This window comes from Akebia trifoliata, unplaced genomic scaffold (genome assembly GCF_017979445.1).
Source record: "Akebia trifoliata isolate Shusen 1 unplaced genomic scaffold, ASM1797944v1 Contig01137, whole genome shotgun sequence".
Lineage (NCBI taxonomy): Eukaryota > Viridiplantae > Streptophyta > Magnoliopsida > Ranunculales > Lardizabalaceae > Akebia > Akebia trifoliata.
This window is the reverse complement of record NW_028237527.1, coordinates 8,913-19,051: the sequence shown is the minus strand read 5'-3', so window position 1 is coordinate 19,051 and position 10,139 is coordinate 8,913. Positions and strand designations below refer to the sequence as shown.

The 10,139-nt window shown below is 33.6% G+C and overlaps 1 long non-coding RNA gene and 1 pseudogene across 2 annotated transcripts; one reads left to right on the top strand and one right to left on the bottom strand.

Moving 5' to 3' along the window:
- The first annotated feature begins 2,823 nt into the window (after positions 1-2,823).
- On the top strand, positions 2,824-5,890 carry LOC147380662 (expansin-like B1; annotated as a pseudogene). The gene is made up of 5 exons (XR_015175191.1): positions 2,824-3,329; positions 4,054-4,160; positions 4,530-4,708; positions 4,893-5,023; positions 5,594-5,890. The product of XR_015175191.1 is annotated as an expansin-like B1 (transcript).
- A 3,080-nt stretch (positions 5,891-8,970) lies between these two features.
- Positions 8,971-9,750, bottom strand: LOC147380661 (uncharacterized). The gene is made up of 3 exons (XR_015175192.1): positions 9,480-9,750; positions 9,301-9,402; positions 8,971-9,064 (listed from the first exon to the last, which is right to left on the bottom strand). It is a non-coding gene; the product is annotated as an uncharacterized LOC147380661 (long non-coding RNA).
- Between the last annotated feature and the right edge of the window lie 389 nt (positions 9,751-10,139).

The following is a 10,139-nucleotide window of genomic DNA, read 5'->3' as shown; positions in this document are numbered from 1 at the left end:
CATTCGAAGCACTCTTCTTGGAAGCCTTTGCCAGTATAGCCTGAACAATGTCACTATAAACAAAATTTTCATTTTTTAATATCGTCATCTGATCAACAAATGGTTCCCACTCCGGTTACAAAGAAATCAACAAGAACAACGCCTTCTGGCTATCTTCAAACTTAGCTCCCAGGCTAACACAATCTAAATATAAACATTCAAACTTATTGATATGATCAGTCATAAGTTTACTTTGTTGCAACGTGAAAGTGAATAGCTTCTTCTACATGTACATCACACTCATCTGTTCATTCTATAGGTACATATCCTGAATTTATCCAAATACCCTTAGTAGTCATCTCATTAGCGAAGTTGTAAGTCACGTTTCGAGAAAGACACAAACGAATTGTACTACACGCCTTCTGATCCATTTTGTTCCACTTCTCAGCTTGATCTTCTATCGCCTTCTCTGATGATTTCTTTTTGTCATCTAGTGAATCAACCTAATCCAATCTAACTAGAATATCTTTACAATCCATCTTCCAAGCTTTAACATTCTTCCTCCCATTGAAACGAAGAATATCGAATCCATGAACTTTCACATAGCAAGCATCCCACAATGAAGAACCCCTTCCAGACATTTTCATAAACAACTCGTAAACACAAACACCAAACAACTGGTGCTCTGATACTAATTGTTGTAGACAACACAAGCCAAGACCTAGCTTGTGAATGCGAACGACCAAAAAAATAATGCTATGTCAATTAGCAATAAACAAAATAATGTGCAAAAAAAAAAATAAAGAGACAAGATATATGTGGTTCGGCAATGTGCCTACACCCACGGGACAATGACGAGCACTTCTTTATTATTGAAAAACAATCCGAGAAGATTACAATCTCTCTTGAGAACTTGGTATCAGCCTTTTAAAAAAAACTATATTGTATTCGTTGCGATAGCCTAAATATAATAGCCACTATCTTCTTTTTTTTTTGTCTGGTAATTATTAAAAAAAAATTGTGTGTGCAACTTGTTTTACAAAAATTGGTCCCAATCCCTATTAAATAGGATCTACAACTTTCTATAGGATAACTGTTGTACACTTATGTTTTAACCTCTGAAATTCAAGAGCCAAAAGACTACAAGTCTACATTATGGTCCACAAGAATATAATGTTGGATAGTCTCATCATCCACAACAAGCCAGTTGTTAACCATATGAAGTTTATATGAATTAACCCTATCAAAATTCTTGTCATACATTGGATAATCTCGTCATCGTCATCCTGCACCATTTGTGGTCGTTCGTTGAAAATTTAGGTCATCTTGAAACTTTTAACCCTATCAATTGTTGGGTCAAAGATAATATTGAAATGAAGATTTTAATTTCTAATCCACTTTGATATGGTTAGAAGTTCCTTGCTGAGATCTTCCTTAAAAAGTAAAAAAAAAAAAAAAGAAAACACAACTAAAAGAAAGTCATCTAAATGTGGATGTGGATTTCTCATACCTGTACAAATAAATCATGTTAAAGAAATCATATAATAACCCATTCTAAAAAAATTATGTATATATTATAGTTGTTCCAAAACTTGGGCGACCTATGGAAAAGACAGGAAGTAGTTGATTGGAGTATCTGGGTATTTTCTGTACACCTTGCACTCGCTTTTTTTTGGCTTGTTCTGTTAGTGTTGCAATCAATCATGCATTGTTGGTGCTGGTGTGATGATGGTCTCACTTTCACCCCTCATCACTACCTCTTATCTGCCCCTAAATTCACAAATGTAGGAGTGAGATGTGATGAAATAACATGTTGAAATATATACCTCACACTTATTTGGATCCAACATTTAAGTTCTGTATCATTTACCCAAAGTGGATGATAGGACCCATCAGCATGACAAGTTTGCCATATGCAATTTCCTATACGTGGCCAGTGATTGTGATTAAAGATGGTTTAACTCTTCTCTTCCCTTCTATGCCATGTAGCGCAAATTTTCAAGGCCAATAATCCATGAATGTTTGTCTCACACATGGTGGACCTTTGTGCCATAAGTCACCCATGGGCCCACTCAGACAAATACGGTGGACCTATGGAGTACGCATTTGTCTTACAAATTTCTATGTTAAGCTGATGAACTAATGGCATGACACCATGTGCATTGCAAAAGCAAGTGTGATTGCTTGGTGGAGAGAAAATTTCTGAACGGTTAAAGTTTCCATTTTAGGTAATTTTTCAATGCATGTGGCCTCATGCCATTGATTCAACAGCTTAGCACAGAAATTTGTTAACATCAAATATGACCTATGTGCCAAAATTTACCCATTGGCCTATTCATGAAGCCCCATTGTGGAAAACCCTCATATCCAAAGGCTAGAAATCACCAATCACCAAATTGGATGACATTTGACTTGTAGTTTGATCAAGGAGTACTCATATATCTATGGTCAAAAAAGAAAAGGTGTGCCATGTGGCAATACATGTCGACACTTTTTGCCCTAATTCTACTTATCCACATCATTGGCAGTGATGGATAGTGGTAGTGGTAGTGATGATGATGATGGATAAGAACATGCAACCTTCATAAACCCACTTGGCTTAAGCTTATTGAATTACACATAAACCTTGTTTTTTTTTGGAAGGTAATGTGGGGTATTTAGCGGACCCCCAGCCAACAAAAGAAACTTACAATCTCACATAGGACTTGCCCACGTCATCCTCATTTACAATGAAACACAGCTAAGTTGAAAACTCAAAAGGAAACGAAAGTTGAACTTTGAAAGAATCTAAACCACGACGCCAAAAAATCTGCAGCTTTGTTTGTTTCTCTATGGATGGACTAACTTCTTTGTTTGATTAGTCAAATTATTACTAGCCCATAGCTTTGAGGCTTGACGCACACACTATCACAAGTTGAATAAATAAAATATCAAAAAGGAATGCGAAAGAAAGGAATGTTTCTAAATTCCTCTTAATCTCTTTTACTTCCTTTTATTTTAATTGTTTAGAAGGGGTCAATAACGGTGTCTCTTTGTACACCTCTCTTACTCTTGTAAAACTACAGGTGGCCACCTTACACTTCCTTCTCTCAGCTATAAATATGTGTTGCTTGGTTATAACCCCATCAGACACTCACAAACAACCTTCCTTCCTCTCTTGTTGATTGTTAAAGATTTTCTACAAGTCTTTGTAGCGTTTTAGTGTCCAATGAAGATGGGATTGGCACTTAAGATTTCTTCATGTTGCTTATGTCTTATGGTGCTTCTGCCTGCACTGTGTAGCTCCCAAGATGCTTACACGCATTCCCGAGCAACATTTTATGGTAGCCCTGATGGCCTAGGGACTGCAAGTATGATCTCTCTCTTTATCTTAAGTACTACTCTCTCATATGTATCTACCCATTATTTAAAAATCTCTTCTAGAGGCATTGTCTTGATTTGGAGAAAAATTGAGACTGTCTCAAGTCTCAACAAAAATTATCAAAACATTGAATTTTTCATGATCAAGGTTTTGTTCCAAGTCCATATTTGAGATGCCTCGGTTGAGATATTCTGAGACAAATGAAACTTCATACTTTCTCGGGTGAATTTCCATTTCGTGAGCTGAAAATGAGTTATTTATGATTCCAGTTAACTGTTCATTTTAATTACCAAAATGTGAATGATCATGTTTTTATTATAAAAAAAAATTTAGAAAACTAACCAATTTGGTGATTTTAAAATACCAATTTTGCAGTTTTAAAGCGACTATTTCTAATAGTCACTCTAAAAACCTTTGAATTTATTATCAATCACGTTTTGGTAATTAAAATGAACAGTGAGCTAGAATCATAAATTTATAAAAAGGTAATATTCCTACTTTGTCTATATTGGATATACAAGACTAATGTTACGGGGTTAATTAAAATTTTGGTCTGAACTCAGCCAATATGGAGAAAGACAACAAAGATAGTTTCAGATGGTATGAAGCTTTAAAACATGCAAAATAAATTGATAAACAAATTTTTAAAGAAAATATATATTTGCATGTCTTGGTTATTATTGTGATTAAAGCTAATAATATAAATTAATCAGGTGGAGCATGTGGATATGGTGAATTTGGAAGAACTATCTACGGTGGAGATGTCGGTGCAGTCTCTAAGTTGTACAGAAATGGCACTGGCTGTGGTGCATGCTATCAGGTGCTTTTAAGTTTTACCTACCTTGACTCCATAATATATAACTACTTTGATAGTAACCACAACAATAACCTTCACACATTTTTCAAATTCAATTAAATTTTTAGTTCTTCAACTTACCTCCCTCATTAGTTAAACAAATTTGATTTGCTTTCCTAAATTGTAAAATTGAGAAGAAAATGAGAACAACTACCCTGAGGGTCAATAGTCAAGGGAGCAGCCGAGCAGTTATAATTGTAGGTGTTTTGAATTTTCTTAATTAAAGAGGGAGGTAACTCAAAAACCTCTAAATTTATTTGGATCCAATAAAATATTTAGTGGTATTTATTTGTCCTCTAAATGATGCTTAATTATTTGTTATGGATAACTCAGGTCAGGTGCACCATACCACAACTCTGCTCTAACGATGGAGTGAAGCTTGTTGTTACTGACTATGGCCAAGGCCACTCTACTGACTTCATCCTTAGTCAACATGGCTTCACTAAATTGGCTCGTCCAAACTCGGCTGCAAAATTGATGGCATATGGTGTAGTCGACATAAAATACAGAAGGTAACCAATCGATAACTTTATATTCATATTTTAAATTTATTTTTAACGAAACCTGAATGCATCCATTTTGCACTTTTGGATAAATTTTAAAATTGGAGCTGAAATAGTAATTTTGAAATCATACATAACTTTTTTTGTACTTTTTAATTTTAACTCTTAGTGTATATGTATCACTCCTATGCAGGATTTCATGCCAATCCAGGGCACAACCTCATGTTCAAGGTCCATGAATATAGTAGGTTTCCAGAATACTTGGCTATAATCATCATATACCAAGCCGGCCAGAAGGATGTCACCGCGGTCGAATTGTGGCAGGTATGGATCCGTAATCCATATTAAGAAGTCTAGGGTTGTCAACGGATCGGATCCGAAATCCGATCCAATAACTTAAGATTGGGATCAACGATTCGGGATTCGATAAAGATCTAATGTGACGAAGAGCCTTACTGATACCTTATTGGAAAGGCTCTGTATCAACCATATATTCCTATCACATAGGAGATAGGACCCTCTATCTGATAATATGTAAAAATTACATGGGTAATTTTAAGGTACCCCTTTTGGGTTTTGGTGAAAATTAGAGATATCCCAGGTTTCAAACTGATGACATACCCCTTGACCATGGTCTTCCACGAGAGATTAAAAAAATGACCAAAATGCCTATCTATCAGTTATTATTTCCCAAAGTATATAAATTCTTGTATATCAAATCAGATTTGAACCCCATTCAATAAGTTATTGGATCCAAATTGACCATGATTAGGTATGAATTGGATCCATCAATAACCTTAAGAAGTCTAATAGAATCAAATCATTGAGAGTTAGTAGCTTCTTTTAAATGGAATGCGACATGAGTCATGTATTAACTATTAATTATGGGTGCAGGAGGACATCAAGCAATGGCGGGGCATGCGTAAGGCCTTTGGTGGAGTCTGGGACATGCCCAACCCTCCAAAGGGTACCCTTAAATTGAGGTTCCAAGTGAGCAAAGCAATCCCTAAATACTGGAAGGCAGGGGCTGCTTATGACTCGAAGATGCAGCTTTCTTAGTTCTCATGATTCTATACTTACAAGTCCTACTTATTACTTATTTATTAAAATAATTAGTGAGAGTCGTTATGTGTTTGTATGTTGTGATGCTTTGCTCTATAATATAATGGATTATATATGTACTTTGTTTAGTGAGGGTTGATGAATAAAGTTTCACTTTTACATTTGAGGCCTTCTTTTTATAAATAAATATAAAAACATGTTAATTAACATCTTAATAATCAAGGACCACATGGGATCAAATCCGTGATCTTCACTTGGGTGTATGTGCACCAACATTCAGAGCTAGGGCTATCAATGGACATCACTAGGATCAAAATCGATTCATTAATTGGACATGGTGGGTCCAAGACCAATCCAATAAGATATTGAATCGGATCCACATTAGATCTGAAGTACTTGATCAAGTCCCTAAATTATTAGATCCTTAATTTATTTTTTATTTATTTATTTATTATTATTATTTACGATTTGTAAGATCCTTCTTAGTTAACCAGTAGACCATGTTTTCTGTTAATACCATTGAAAAGTTTTCTTATAGTCTTTTAATGGAAAAAAAAGATGTATTTTATTGACATTTTTGTATATTTTGAAGTTTTGTGAGGTTTAAAAAAAAAAAAAAAAAAAACAACTATTTCACACTAACAATGGAAGAGCATTGGGCGTAATGGCATCCCTCCAAAAATGGAGAGGTTATGAGTTCGAGCCCCGTGATATTTGTGGTTTGTGGGGTATTGCATGTAGCTGGGGGATTTTTGCAAGATATAGTGCTCAAAGAGGCTTGGTTTGCTCCTGCTAGTCAGACCTATGAGTTTGGAATCCCCATCATTAAATTATGGTCTAATCATCATCAATTTATATCGGATTTGCTAAACGAATCTTACGGCTAAAATTCTCCAATTATTTAAATCACATGATTTTTCGAATTTGGCACAAAAAAAAACTTGTGAAAAAACCTGGAGTTTGGAATCCCCATCATCAAATTATGGTCTAATCATCGTCAATTTATATCGGATTTGCTAAACGAATCTTACGGCTAAAATTCTCCAATTATTTAAATCACATGATTCTTCGAATTTGGGACAAAAAAAAACTTATGAAAAAACCTGAATCTCATCGCACATTCTAGAATTCACATGACAATATTTTCCAACTCATCAGAAATAAAAACTTATGATAATCGTCCAAATGGGAAAATTATAAATACAAAATTACTAAATTGACAACTTATGAAGTTTCTAAATTAGAAATTCAAAATTTCCTAAATTAGAAATTTATAAAATGAATTCTCCAAAATAGATAGTTTCAAAAAAATATAAATTTCTGAATTAAGAAATCCCCAATTTCCATGAACATGAAATTTCTAAATAAGAAAAAGTAAAATCTTTTAAATTGGAAAATTATTAAATGTGAAATTTCTAAATTAGAAATTTATTAATATATGTTTTCCCAAAATAGAAAAATTATGAGATTTTCAAATATCGATTTTCCGAAACAAACTTTTAATTAAAAACTTTTCAAAATATAAAATTTGAAAAAGAAATTTCAGCAATTTATAACTTTTCAAAATAAGAATTTTATGAATGTGAAATCTCAAATTAGAAAATCATGAATTTATAACGAATCACCAAGTTGAAAATTTACAAAATAACAATAAAAAAAATTTGCGTTATCATGCTTACCAAATTAGAGATTGACAAATATCAACACTACGTCATATTATTTTTTCAACGACGCAACAATTGCACTAAAAACGATTGCTAAAGGCTGTTGTTAATTACGACTGTTTTTAGCTGTCATTTAATCATCGTTTCAACTAAAAGTTGGGGTTCCAATAACCACTTTAACTCAAACATTCTTTTATAGAAAACTCGATCTCTGCTACAGTCGAACTTCTTATCTCTTCTTTCACTCAACTCTGTCTCTCCTTACTCTCACTCCCACTCTCGATTCTCTCTCTCTTTTCAGTCTCACTCTCACTTAATTGTTGTTCTCTCTTGATTTTGTTTGTCTTCTCTCTTTCTCTCGAATCAATTGCTCTTCTCGTTCTCTCTCAAATCTGTCTCTCTCTCTCTCTCTCTTTTTCTCATCCGTCACTCTTCTTGCTCACTCTCTCGATCGTAATTTTTTTTTGGAAAGAAATCGATTCATCCATAACCTGATTCATCCATAACAAATCGTTAGGCATCATTAATTAAGAAGACAAATACAAGTAAATATTTTATTGGATCCAAATAAATTTAGTGGGTTTTGAGTTACCTCCCTCTTTAATTAAGAAAATTCAAAACACCTATAATTATAACTGCTCTGCTCCCTTGACTATTGACCGTTAGGGTAGTTGTTCTCATTTTCTTCTCAATTTTACAATTTAGGAAAGCAAATCAAATTTGTTTAACTAATGAGGGAGGTAAGTTGAAGAACAAAAAATTTAATTGAATTTGAAAAATGGGTGAAGGTTATTGTTGTGGTTACCATCGAAATGGTTATATATTATGTAGTCGAGGTAAGTAAAACTTAAAAGCACCTGATAGCATGCACCACAGCCGGTGCCATTCCTGTACAACTTAGAGCCTGCACCCACATCTTCACCGTTGATATTTCTTCCAAATTCACCATATCCACATGCTCCACCTGATTAATTTATATTATTAGCTTTAACCACAATAATAACCAAGACATGCAAATATATATTTTCTTTAAAAAAAATTTATCTATTTATTTTGCATGTTTTAAAGCTTCATGCTATCTCAAACTATCACTATGTGAAAAAGGCCCATATTTGACGGTCTTAGCCCGTCAAATTTTGAGAAATTTGACGGACCTTCCCGTCAAATATTCTCTTGTAGAATTTTTTTTTTTTGACGGTCCTGGATTATCAAATTATTGGAGAATGGACTTCAAAAAAAACAAAAAACAAAAATCCATAGAGTATGACCGTCAAATTTGGAGGTTTAACAAACAATAGCACGGTCCACTAATTCACCAATCACAATGAATGAAATAATAAAAAAATAAATCAAAAAAAGAAAAAATAAAAAGAAAAATCATAAAACAAGCTCCAAATTAAATTAAATAACCCAAAATTAATATACATGTAAATCTTTTTGTTAAGATCAAAAATTTTGTCGAAGCTACAAATAATTGACAATAATTAAACTAAAAAAGACCAAATGATATTGAAATTACTGGATCAGCAACATCTTTGGTGGAAATCGGTGTTGTTATCGTTGTAGATTGGGGAATGAACCCTTGTGCTTCACGTGCCGTTTTTTCCTTGACTTTTTTCACCCTTTCCAGCACATCCTCCTGCATGCAGCATTTCATTAATCATTTTCCCTATATTGCATCCATCGTTAAGTAAAAACCATTCAAAGGGGAATTTGAAGACTAGACTATATAAGAACAAAGCCTTTAATGCCAAATTAGTAGTCTAACGTTCAAAAATATGCCTTAAATAGGAGTGTCCCTATTTTTGTCTTCTGCAACTATTTTGAGTGTTTGCTTTGGTCCTTATATAGGGAATAATGTCAAGCAATACTAACACTGAAATTGTGCCCAACACTATAACAGGTTTCGACCATATCGATCAACTATAACTCCCCAAAGAACAGAAGTTAAAGCTCTTCCAAACATATATGAAGCTCCTACAACACATTAAACGCATTATAAGCTTTGTATTATGAAGTACTCAAATGAGATACCAATGTTAACACGTGCTCACCCACAAAACCAGCATAGATCCAATATCTTCTTCCCTTTCCTCAATATGAAAGTCTTGTATCTACAATGAAATTTACTTTATAGGAATATTTAGCACAAATTTGACGTGAAACATGAACACTACACTATGTAACGCAGTGTCATTGGTTCATAGGCAACTTTAAGAGTACATTGTGACCATTATTCAATCACACAAAACAGTTAGCATTGAAGGATAAACACAGATTTATTTGTCAGGATTTACGAATCTCAATATTTTGTTTGCCTTTTTTCCTTACTACGTTAATCAAGCTAGTCCTACTTTTATCAAATTATGTAACAATATACTTAAGTTTCTCATACAGCGAGAACAGGATCAGTTGAGAATCAGTTATCAAGAAATCTCCATCAGAAGGTATTAAAGGATAAACATAGATTTTGTACTATTTTAATAGCCAACTTGCATACCTTCCCTTCGGGTTTGTTCCTTTCCGGATGCTTCCTTTTTACTCGCATGTTGTAACAGTAATTGTTACACATTTTGTTGGTTTTCGAATATACCATTTTTACCTGAAATTAGTAACAAACTATTGTTAGCCACATTAATTTGGGATTTAATAAAATTTATTATCATTTTAAGAGAACTAGTACTTAAACATTTGATAATCTTGGTGAAATTACA